Below are 13,419 nucleotides of genomic sequence, written 5' to 3' on the forward strand. Positions count from 1 at the left end.
GTTTGTAGAAATTGTCCATATCTTCCTTCAGTTTGTAATATGTGATCCTCCATTTGAATAGGCGAGTGGAAAAAAATTAATTGCTGCACTTGACTTAATGTAGATCGTAGCCTGCATTCACTTATTCTTCGGCTGAGGAGTCCCAAGACGAATCCCTGGGATCACGAGCGCCCCCTATCCATGAGGCCGGGTATTTTTGTGCCTCACCTAGTGCCTTTTCACTGCTGTTTCAGGACCACTCAACTCAAGAAAGACGTTACACACATGCAGCTGTTGACAAAAAAAAACACTACATTATATACATTAGTTAAATTACGGGAATTTAGTTTATAGAGCAAACGTGTTTGAACATTTTAATAGCGACATATAGAGAAATAGCATTACAGTCTCACTGTAAAGAATACCAGCACAGCTATCTGAGCTATTGCGCAATCCATGGTGAGGCATGGCTGGCTGGTGCCTCACCGCAGGTCTCTGCTCCGTATTTCAGCGGTAAATGTGAAAATTCAGCGATTTTGAGTAAAAAAATAACCTAAAATTGGTGACGTTAAATGGAAAATAAGTTTATAATACACATCACTGGATAAATATTAGTGTTTAATTTATTTACTCCATTTTACATTTTTTTCTTTCATGATGGCAGGTGAGGCTGTGCCTCTCCTGACCGCACGTCACTGCAGTCTAGTTAGACATCTGGCAGCTGAATGACATTAAGTTAAAAATACAAAATATGGGACACGTTCAAAGAGCTAAATTGGACCAAAAAGACTAAAATAAAACCTGTCGAGACCAAAAACAATTATAAGACTTATATGAAGGCAACACAGGCTGTAAGTGTCTATAATGGCTATTTTAGCCTACTATCAAATTGACTAGTCTACAAATGCATAATGAGATACATGATTAAATGTTTATTTTCCATGCAGCACATCCTGGAGAGAATGACGCACCACGTGACTACTCTGTTGTACCATATTTGGTGCTTTAAGTTTAACATCCATTACTACATTAATGTATTATGATTTGTTGCAATGATGAAGTCCTTAAATCTGCTCCCAAATGCAGCTCACATATCAAGGATCGCTCCGAAATAATCCCCGTTTAGTGTGTGATGGTGATGAATGTCTCTGGACTCTTTCAGGGAGGGGAGGTGAGAGAGCCTCGCTGTACATCTTTGATGAATACAGTCAGCTTGAGCTCCAATGACAAAACAGTGTGTCCACTCTTGGAGACTTTTATTGAGCATGTTTAGGTGATGTGTTCTAAATAAGCAATGCTATTAATTCAATCATTTCTTCTTATAGCTCATCAGATTTTACATACCTGCACAACAGCGCTGTTTGTTCAATATCGATCACATCACACGACTCATAATGTTTACTTGATAATGCTGGAATTGAATTAATGTACCTGATTACATCCCTCTCAAAGCGGTGACATATTGTAATTGTCAGCGTTTGTGTGTTCATCCGTTAGTCCGTTAAGTTTGAGAGGGATTGGGCCCATTTCACAAAGCAGGTTTAGTGGAAAACCTGGGTAATTTAATCCTGAAATCAGGGAAAACCAGGATTTTCGGTTTCATAGCTCCACTTCAAAGACGTGGAGAAAATAGTAGGTTTTAGCTCCGTCCATTCTGAGTGAGGTTTAAAAAATTTTTTTTACTTTTGCAGGCATGATGAAAACAGAGGGGACATAACTGTTTCAGCCGCATGGCAGTGAGATCTCCTTCCTTGCTGCAGCACAATCCATCAAAGCACCCGTCACTGAGCACATGTAAATAAATCTGCTGCTGTGAAAGGTGCGTCAAATAAAATGTGGTAGATCCATCTGTTTTGTTCACAGTAGCTGATGTTATTGTGTTTCATTCATTTGTCTTCTTAAATGCAAAATGATCATAATCATAATTATCTCTTCAGCCGTCACAGGTCACTGTGGAGCCTATCCCAGCTGGCTACGGATCAGAGGCCTGGCACACCAAGCCACAGGGCCACACAGAAACACACACACCCACTCACACCTACAGACAATTTAGAGTGACCAAATCCACCTAAGCTACATGTTTTTGGTTGTGGGAAGAAGCTGTAGAACCCAGAAAGAACCCACGCAGTCACGAGGAGAACATGCAAACTCCATGGTGAAAGGCCCCAGGTGGAATAGAACCAAGGATTTTCCTTGTTGTGAGGCGAAAAAGCTAGACACCTTCGCAGGAGTAAACAGCAAGAAATAGCCGGACCCCTAGGTCCACCCAGAGGCATATGGCCTGCTGCCCCCTCAAGGCTGGAGAGTGGCAAATGGCTACTGTTGGCTGCTAGAGCTGTTGATGATAGAAGAGAGGAGGAAGAAAGGAGGGTGGATAGTTACAGAGGAAGGATAGGAAAATGAGTGCAGAGAGAGAAAGATAGAGTGAGATAGAGAAGCTGAACATTGAGATGAGAAAGAGGAAAGATGGAGGTGGAAAGAGACAAAATATGAAAAGGTACAGCTGAAGAGAAAAAGGATAAGAATGAACAAAACATAACAATAATAATGACAAATAATGAACAAGCAGAGTGGAAAAGAGGAAGATGTAGAGTGCACAATAAAAGACAGGATGGAAATAGAAGTCAGTGAAAGTATCACACACTTCTGGAAGGTTTTAAACCTGGATGGTGGAGATCAGAATGATCTCCACCATTAACTTGACAGTGAAGTGTCAAGTTAATTGTTAAGCAGCATCAGAAAACAGCTGTATCCTTCTCATCAACACATGGCCTGGAAAAGCCAGCTGCTACATGACACGGAAGAAAGAGGGAAGGTCTGATGGGAGCTATAGGGAAATAGACCACATGAGGAATTCAAAGCCGAGCTCAAAGAATCATGTTTGCGATTCTTAATTGATTTGGTAGCAGATCATCTCTTTCAAAAAGGGCCGTTTTGAGTGTTAACTGGTTATTTAGCCAACAGGTTTGAGAGTGATTGGGCCCATTTCACAAAGCAGGTTTATTGGAAAACCTGGATAAATTAATCCTGAAATGAGGGAAAACCAGGCTTTTCAGATTTACAAAGGCAGGTAACCTAACCCAGAGTTGGAGGAGTAACCCTGACTGGTTCCATGAAGCGAGGTAAACTGAACCTCTGGGTTTGTTACCACAGTAACAGACTCTCTGAAGCTAACCTGGTCAGGAGCAGGTTTTATTCCACAAACCCAGGGTTTCCTCTGACTCCACCCCCTTTCACCGCCGCTCGCGCAGCTTCATTTCCTGGTTCTGTTGGACTGAAAGTTTGACCGAAGCAAGGTTTTATAAATAATTCTGTATTTTAAAGGTACTTTAAAATACAAGTACATTAGAGGCCAATAAACATTTCCATTTGACAAGGATCCCGTTTGTAAAGGTTCAGCATTAAGTCACAGAGAAATATTTTTGTATCGTGTTCAGATGTCCAGTCATATCCAGACAGTTCTCTTTATGATCAGTACCGGTTCATGTCCCAATCCATCACACACACACACACACACACACACACACACACACACACACACACACACACACACACACACACAAACACACACACACACACACATTTGCAGCAGCGCTACATGTAGCACTCCAGGTAGTTTTTTATTTTTTCTTTGCAAACGGTAGCTTTTCTATACAATGTGGGAGATGTTCAGTGAACCTCACCTTGAAACTTTTACCCCAGTTTTTCAATTTCCGTGGAGATAAACCCGTCAGAATCATCAAGAAGAATCTGTGTAGTCGGGAGCCTTCTGTTACTGTCCATCCATGCTCTGTTAAAAAACGATGAAAAGTGTTAATACTTCAGTTGAGAATAAATGTCGCACTCTGTATTCCACCAGAATGTGAAGCAATGGGAACAGAACAATAAGTAACATAAAATATTAGACCACATTTTTTTCTCCAATTTCTTGTTAATTTCTTTTTCTTTTTATCAAGTTGTAACTCCTGTGTTTTCCAATGTGACAGAAAACAAACAGACAGAAAATAAAAACTGGAATGCCTTAAAGCAGTTATAAGCAGTACAACGTCACAGCTATTGATGTAAGAACTAAAGTGGTTTTGGCTATCAAGGAAACCCAGCAAACGAGCTACATGCTTCAGCTTTTGATTTCAGTTCTTAGATAATATTGGTATACGCAATGGTATGAATATTCTTCTCAATTGTTTTTGCAATGTGCATATGCCAATTCACTGTTTTATTTATATAAGGAGGTGGAGATTGTGCAGACCTATAAATATCTTGGGCTGTGGCTGGGCAACAGGCTGGACTGGACCAGCAACACGAGGTAGCTATACAAGAAAGCACAGAGCAGGATGTACTTTCTGAAGAGGCTGAAGGCATTCAACATCTGTAGGAAGCTCCTATGGATGTTCTATCAGTCTGTGGTCACCAGCGTCCTGTCGTTCGCTGTGGTGTGTTGGGGAGGGAGCGTGACTAAGGCGGATCTCTCCAGGCTGGAGAAGCTGATCAGGCGGGCCAGCTCGGTGTTTGGGTTGAAGCTGTACCCTCTAGCAATGGTGGCAGAGAAGAGAACCTTGGACAAACTGCTGGACATCATGGACAATGTCAGCCACCCTCTGCACACCATTACCAATAACCAGAGAAGCCTGAGAAGCCTGACCAGCCAGAGGCTGCGCCTCCCAACATGCAGGACAAACAGACTTAAGAACTCGTTCATTCCCCGAGCCATTAAACTGCTCAACTCCTCTCTGGGGGAGATGAAGAAGAATAAAGTCCACACGTGAGCTGAGGGATGACACAAACAATACAGCAAAAACAATGCAAACACTATAGACATTTCACTAAACCCATACTTAACTGATGATTTACGTACTTAACTAGGCCTGTTTTTATTTCTATGCCTATTTATGATTATCTATTTGTATATTCTTAATGGGTTATATATTAATCTTTCTATTTGGTGTTGTACTACTTTCTATGTGCTGGTGCTTTCTGTGTGCTTTTTCTGTGTTTAATGCACTCACTGTGCTGTATTTTGCTGTTTTGTGTACTCACTGTGCTGTGTTTTGTGTACTCACTATGCTGTGCGCGTCGGAGAAATTAATTTCCCCGATGAAACCTCCTTAAGGGATAAATAAAGTTATACTCTACTGTACTCCACTCTCTCTCTATAACATAAAAACTTAAATAGATTTCCTTATTTAATAGAACTTATAGATGAGATATAGATGAGAGCACATTTATGTGCGTGAAAGTAGCGTTATGTTGCCGATAAAAAGAACTGAACAGTCAAACGTCCACTTAATATTTCCTGTACAATGTTAAACATAATGAGGAAGAGGCGGATCCATAATGGTGACTCGTCGAATCAGGGCACCATTGATGATGGCTTTTTTTAGAGTTGTCACGCCTGTTAAACTGCAGGTCAATTTACTCTGGATTAACAAAAGTAATCTTGACAAGCATTTGTGAAACCGAAATCCCCGGTTTTCCAAGTTCTAGATAAGTCAACCCAGAATCACAGGTTTGCCTGAGGGTATGTTAACCCTGCCTTTGTGAAACTGGCCCATTGTGTATGTTCAACTGTTTACTGTAAGCTGACTTGGCTTCCTAAGCTTTTGCCACAAGGGGCACTTATGACTTTGTGATAAAAGCAGACTATTGTGTGAGAATCAAATTGAATCTTTGACCATGCTGAGTGATTCAAAAACTGCTGAGGAGGAGGAGTGTGGCTGAAAGGAAATTCATTGTGTGTAAAATAGATGAAGGGTGAAATGGGTAGTGGTCTGTAGGAAACAGAGATTCATAAAGGCCTGCTGGGATAGACGACAAACACACACACACGCACGCACACACACACACACACACACACACACACACGCGCACACACGCACACACACGCACACACACACACGCACACACACATACACAAACGCACACACACACACACACACACACACACACACACACACACACACCTTTGATGGTGTGTGCATGTGTGTGGGGGGGATTGCTGCCAATGACAGCCTGGTTCATCACTGACCATTCTCTTTTAGAAAAAATATAGTACCTCAGATCATATTTCAACTCCTTCCAAATAATATTGGGGCCAGTTTAATCTTCTTGTGACCGAACTTTGGGTCCCAAATACACAACAGAGAGGCAGTGTATTAAACTTCAAATACTTGTTGGTGACAGTGAGCAGCACAGACAGGGTTTCCAGCTCACTTGTTGTGCTGAGGCTGGTTGTAACCTGGGACAGACCATGAGAGGGAACAAGGATTTAGGAAATGTTTCCGCACATCACTAAAACAAATATCAAGCTGTCATCTAAATTTTCAGGACCAAAACAAAAGCATAAAGGTAAGGATAACATATGTGGGCTACAGCAGGAGGCTTTGTGTGTCACAACAGGGGGTGTCTGGCTGGGAAGAGCAGGCGTGGTGCTGCTGGACGGGATGACCCATTTCTCCTTCTGCCTGCAGTTGCAGAACCACACACAAATAACCTCCTTCTCCATGTTGAGCTGCTCTGCCATCAGCAGGATCTCCTCCGAGGAGGAACAGACGCCCATGTAGTTCAATACACATGAAACTAAAATATGAATGTTTTTGATAAACGTAAGAGATGTTGGAAAGAAAACTTTCATTCAGAGATGATTCATAAAAGACATACAGAAATACAGACATAAAGAAAGGCATCTGTCACTAAACATTACAAACAGCTTGATGTGATAACCTGCATCAGGTTATTGCTGTTGTTGTAACATTACAAATCTGTGTTCACTTTGTTCCTGTTTTTTATGATCATACTATTCTCTATTAATTTAATCTTAATGTGTCCTTTCATATATTTGTAATGTACATAAAATGAATAGTTTAGATCTCAGATAGAAATAAATAAGTGATATACAGTATAATGTAATAGTATGTTATAATGAATGAATGAATGAATTTAAATCTGTGGTTTTAGAATGTTGGAAACAGGTCATGTTTTTCTGTCTGTCTCCCTGAGCAGGTGACCTGTAGAGCTACGGGTGAATGAGTCTCCTCCTGGTTGCGCTCTCAAGCCACTCGCACGTTGGTTTCTATGCTGGTGCTTCTTTCTGCGTACGCCGGGTAGACCCTCAAGGCCCAACATGGGAGTGGACATAGAGGATGGGCTGGGCAGCATGCTGTCTACTGTCATGGTTTCTGTCAGGCCAAGAGGGATGAGAACACAGAGAAAGATTTTCTTTACATATCGATGTCACTAGGCGGCACGGTGGCGCAGTGTGTAGCGCTGTCACCACACAGCAAGGCTGTTCCAGGTTTGAATTACGCTCTGTGCAGAGTTTGCATGTTCTCCCAGTGTCTGCGTGGGTTCTCTCCAGGTTCTCCAGCTTCCTCCCACCTCCAAAAGCATGCACTTCAGGTTAATTGGCCGTTCCAAATTGCCCGTAGTGTGTAAGTGAGAGCATGCTTGGTTGTTTGTCTTTGTGTGGCTCCGTGGCGCACTGGCGTCATGCCCAGAGTTTGCTCCGCCTCAGCCCCTAAGACAGCTGGGATAGGCTCCAGCTCTCCATGACCCGCTACGGCAGACAAAGTGGTTAGGAAGATGAATGAATGAATGAATGTCAATGTGTACACACAGTATTATGTCATTATTATACATAATTATTGTATATAATATAGTATTCATATTTAATATGAATATCATCTTCTCCTTTCAGCTTTCCCCTTCAGGGGTCGCTACAGCGAATCAATTGCCTCCATCTAACCCTGTCTTCTGCATCCTCTCACCAACTACCTTCATGTCCTCTTTTACTACATCCATAAACGTCCTCTTTGGTCTTCCTCTCGGCCTCCTACTTGGCAGTTCAAAACTCAGCATCCTTCTACCAATATATTCACTATCTCTCCTCTGAATATGTCCAAACCATCTCATCTGGCCTCTCTGAATTTATCTCCAAAACCTCTAACATGTGCTGTCCCTCTGATGTACTCATTCCTGTGTCAGGATTTGCAGTTGCTTCTCTCTCTCTTTCCCTCTTCTGAGTCCCTCATAGTCTCCGCCTACCTGGGTGTGGCTGTTCCAGGCAGCACAGCAGCACACCTGTGACTAATCACCAATCTCCAAACCTTCATGAGGACCAGCTTTCCACCATTCATCGCCAGTTCGTTTGTACTGCTTGTCAGTATCTGCACCTTGGCTCTCTTGAACTCGCACCTTGACTTTTTGATAACCCTGTTCTCTGTGTTCCAGTTCCGGTCTGCTGCCTGTTTGACTATTACCATTCCAGCCGCCTGCCTGCCTTGACTTCTCATCTCCGATTCACCTGCTCAGTCTGATCATCTGGTCCATCATCTCATCACATTCATTGTTAAAGAAATCTCTTTTTCCCTTTTACCTGACGTCCGCGCATTTGGGTCCTACAGCAAATCTCGACAGAACGAACTGGCCAACATGGAACCAGTGGAGACAGATTCGGATCGAGTCCGCCTGGCTCTTGCAAATCAAGGAGTTCTACTTGGACAACATGAGCAGCTGCTACATAGCGTCTTGGAGAGTAAAAGACTTCACAAGACCAGATTTCACAGCCAGGAACTTGCCGGCAAACTCTCCACATACAGTATTCAAGGGCAGCCTGTTTCACTTCAACCTCAAGCCTCTGCTGCACCTCAGTCTCCACCGCCGTCCTTCAGAGAAGTGTACATTCCGGACTCTGACCATTATTCAGGTGATATGGGTAAATTGAGTTTTTTACTGCAGTGCCCACTGGTTTTTAGTCAAAAGCCAAACAGGACAACGCTTATCCCTCTGACAATTCTAAAATTGCTTACATTATGGGACTTCTCCATGGGAGGGCGTTAGAGTGGGCAGCTGCAAAATGGCAAAACCAACCTGATATTCGCAATGATTACATGATTTTTGAACAGGAGCTGAGAAAAGTTTTTGACCATCCTGTCCAGGGTAGAGACGCTTTTAAGAGACTCTTTTCGATAACCCAGGGGACTCGTAGTGTGGCAGACTACTCGGTTGAATTCCGGACTCTAGCAGCCGAGAGTGGGTGGGATGATTTGGCTCTGCAGAGCGTGTTCTTGAATGGACTTTCTGAACAACTGAAAGACAAACTTGCTGTAAAAGAAGATCCTGCAAATCTTGATTCTTTAATTTTGACATCCATTAAAATGGACAATCGAATCCACGATCGTCATAGGGAGCATTCCAGCCGCCATATTTCCACCTTGTCTAACCCTCGCAGTGTCCCACCACGCAGGTTCAGCGCATCCCCTCCTCACAAGCCTGTTGTCCTGACTACTGCAACTTCTGAGAAGGAGCCAATGCAGGTGGCTCATGCAAAACTAACACTAGAAAGGCAGCGTAGAATCAGAGCTGGCGTTTGTATATAATGTGGGAATCAGTTTCATTTTCTCACCACTTGTCCTGTTTGGCCAAAAGACTGGGCTCATCAGTGAATATGGGGGTGCTGGTGAGCCACATTTCCACCTCTAATCCCGCAACAAAAATGATACTTCCTGCTATGCTCTGTTTTAGTGACTCTACGCTGCCGTTGACTGCTCTAGTGGATTCCGGAGCTGAGGACAATTTTATGGACTGTAATCTGGCTCAACAAACTGGGTTGGATAGGGTAACCCTTGCTACTCCACTAGTAGCAAATGCTTTAGATGGGACGCTAATCTCAAAAGTGACCCATTGCTCAGAACTAGTTAAACTTTTGTTATCAGGAAACCATCAAGAACAACTGCAGTTTAAATTAATTTCTTCACCTCAGACTCCGTTAATTTTGGGATATCCTTGGTTAAAACAACATAATCCGAATTTTGATTGGGTCAAAGTGTTAAGTTGGAGTTCTTCCTGTCACTCGAAATGTTTGCAATCGGCTCTTCCACCACCAAGTTCCACCATGCCCTCAACAGTGCCTCCAGATCTAAGTAATGTTCCTGATTTATATCATGATCTAGCACAAGTTTTTAGTAGGGAGCAAGCACTTTCCCTTCCACCACATAGACCTTATGACTGTGCCATTGACCTTCTTCCAGGTTTAACTCTGCCTTCCAGCTGTCTGTATAGTTTGTCCAAACCAGAGAATGAAGCAATGGAGCAGTATATAAGAGACTCTCTAGCAGTGGGTATAATCAGACCTTCCTCCTCTCCTGTTGGTGCTGGTTTTTTCTTTGTTAGTAAGAAGGATGGGTCACTTCGCCCCTGCATTGACTACCGTGGGTTAAATAACGATGATAAACAAATATCCTTTTCCTCTCATCAATTCCGCGTTTCAATCTCTTCACAATGCTACCATCTTTATTAAACTGGACCTTCGCAATGCATACCATCTTGTACGCATTCGCAAGGGGGACGAGTGGAAGACGGCATTCAGTAAACGCTGGATGGTCATTGATGACCATCCAGCGTTTACCGTTCGCCGTCTTTTGGATGTTCGCCATCGTGGCCGGGGCTACCAGTACTTGGTTGACTGGGAGGGCTATGGTCTGGAGGAGCGTTCCTGGGTGTCCCGCAGCCTCATCCTGGATCCCGGGTTGATTGTGGACTTTTACCGTGCACATCCTGACAAGCCCGGGGGACTGCCAGGGGGCGGTCGTTAGGGGGGAGGGGGGGTACTGTCAGGATTTGCAGTTGCTTCTCTCTCTTTCCCTCTTCTGAGTCCCTCATAGTTTCTGCCTACCTGGGTGTGGCTGTTCTTGGCAGCACAGCAGCACACCTGTGACTAATCACAAATCTCCAGACCTTCATGAGGACCAGCTTTCCGCAATTCATCGCCAGTTCGTTTGTACTGCTTGTCAGTATCTGCACCTTGGCTCTCTTGAACTCGCAACTTGACTTTTTGATAACTCTGATCTGTGTTCCAGTTCCGGTCTGCTGCCTGTTTGACTATTACAATTCCAGCCGCCTGCCTTGACTTCTCATCTCCTGCCAATTCACCTGTTAAGTCTTATCATCTGGTCCATCATCTCATCACATTCGTTGTTAAATCTTTTTCCCTTTCACCTGATGTCTGCGCATTTGGGTCCTACAGCAAACCTCGACATCCTGATCCTATCCATCCTGGTCAATCCCAAAGAGAACCTAAGCATTTTCATCTCTGCTACCTCCAGCTCTGTCTCCTGTCCTTTCCTCAGTGACACTGTCTCTAGACCAAACAACATCGCTGGTCTTACCACAGTTTTGTTCACCTTTCCTTTCATTTTAGCTGAAACTCTTCTATCACACATGACACCTGACACTTTTCTCCACCCATTCCATCCTTCCTGTACACGCTTCTTCACCTCTTTTCCACTCTCCATTGATCTGGACTGTTGACCCTAAGTACAAGCAAACATTGGTTTTCGAACGCTTTAGACATCAAAAAAATCGGAATTCGACCAAAAATTTTAAATTTTTTGTCTTAGAGTTCACACAAAATTTGGAAGTCGAACGCGAAACAAACCTAGTAACATCCATCCTCCTCCTCTCTCTCCAACATTCACGTATGCCAACTACTCACCACCACAAAAGTAAAAATTCTTAACTTTATTGTTCTTATGCTTTAACTGTAATGTGATTTTTACTTTAGTTTACTGTATTTAATAATTTTCCACTTAATTTGCGTTCTATTGCCTATGGTACGAGTTACGGTACCCTAAACTTCTTACTAAAAGACCACGGTAACTCGTACCTTAGGCTAACCTGATTACGTCGATGTTTTTTTTCTTTCTTCCTTCCTTTCTTGTGTGCTTCTTTCTGTTACATTTTTTTGATTTTTTTTCATTACTATACAATTTCAAAGTCAAAGTCACCTTTATTGTCAAGTGTACTATATAGGCACGACATACAGCACAGATGAAATTGCAGTCCTCTCTGACCCACTGTAAACAAGCGGTACAACACAGGCGGTACAACACAGGTGGTACAACACAGGCGGTACAACATAGGCGGTACAACACAGGCGGTACAACACAGGCGGTACTGTGGTGGGGGTTTCGTTTCTCTTAAGGACAGGAGACAGTATATAAATACTGAAAGATTTATATCCTGTCAATTCAAATCATGCATAGGTTGAGTAGCAGTACAATAATATCATCCATAGGTTGAGTATAAATCCAATAATATCATCGATGATATTGACAGACAACAAATACTTATCTAATTATGATGAGAGCTCTGGAGACGATGAACGGTCCTTCGAAGTGTTACAGAATATTCTGGGTACAGGAAAAATTCAAGTACAAACTAGGAAATGGATCACATATCTTTTTATACTCTAAAGGCGTGGCTATGGGAGGTGCAAATCGGTTGTTTAACTTCGGCTCCTCTGCTCTCAACTAACTTTTCCCCTGGTTTCAGTAGGCACATGAGCTCAAGTCGTTAACAAAGACATCAAGTCGACAGATTCAAAAAGCTGATGACACAACCTAATCAGTCACGCAAACCCTGCGAGTACACATGTATTACTGACAAAATTATTTAAAGATACCGACAGTTACGCAAGCATTTCCAAACATGGTAAACAGTAGATTATTTTCATGCGGAATCTTCATGACCTTGAGACATCCTGGTGTGGTCTTCCCAAGTGCTGGATGATTTGACACACACACAACAATCCAGATCTTTGGTTCTATGAAATATTATTTTATTATATTGTATTCTATTAAAAACTTTCCACCGCAGGACAACGCAGGCAGGACAACGCAGGCAGGACAACGCAGGCAGGACAACGCAGGCAGGACAACGCAGGCAGGACTACGCAGGCAGGACAACGCAGGCAGGACAATGCAGGCAGGACAACGCAGGCAGGACAACGCAGGCAGGACAACGCAGGCAGGACAACGCAGGCAGGACAACAAGAACTATTAGATGAAATACAAGTGATGGTAAACATCTCTATACACTCTAATCCCACAGGGGATTTGATATAGAAATGACATTATAAAATAACATATAGTACACGGATACAGCGGCGGAAAATGGATGGATATAATGTTGCAAAAAGCATCTTGGAAAGGATTAAGACTGTGGTCGGAAACTGAGGTTTGCCTGTACTTCGCCTGTAATCCTCCATCTTCTTGATCTCTTCTCCCGGTAACCTCACTCTTCCACTTGGGTTCCTCTCATTCACACACATGTACTCAGTTTTAGATAGATAGATCGATAGATACTTTATTAATCCCGGAGGAAATTGTATATATCCACTGCTCAGGCATTACATAGCGCATAATACTGGATAAACACCAGGAAAAAAAGAAACACTGACATCACAGGACATACCGCAAGACATACACTACACTAACAGACACATGCAGCACTAACAGGACTCATATACTAAACTATAACTAAAATATAAACACTATAAAATTAAAATATAAACAGTATAAAATTAAATTAAAATATAAAACAGTATAAAATTAAAAAATATAAACAGTATAAAATTAAATTAAATCCCCATTCTGCTGGGAGAAG

This window comes from Antennarius striatus, chromosome 14 (assembly GCF_040054535.1).
Source record: "Antennarius striatus isolate MH-2024 chromosome 14, ASM4005453v1, whole genome shotgun sequence".
NCBI lineage: Eukaryota > Metazoa > Chordata > Actinopteri > Lophiiformes > Antennariidae > Antennarius > Antennarius striatus.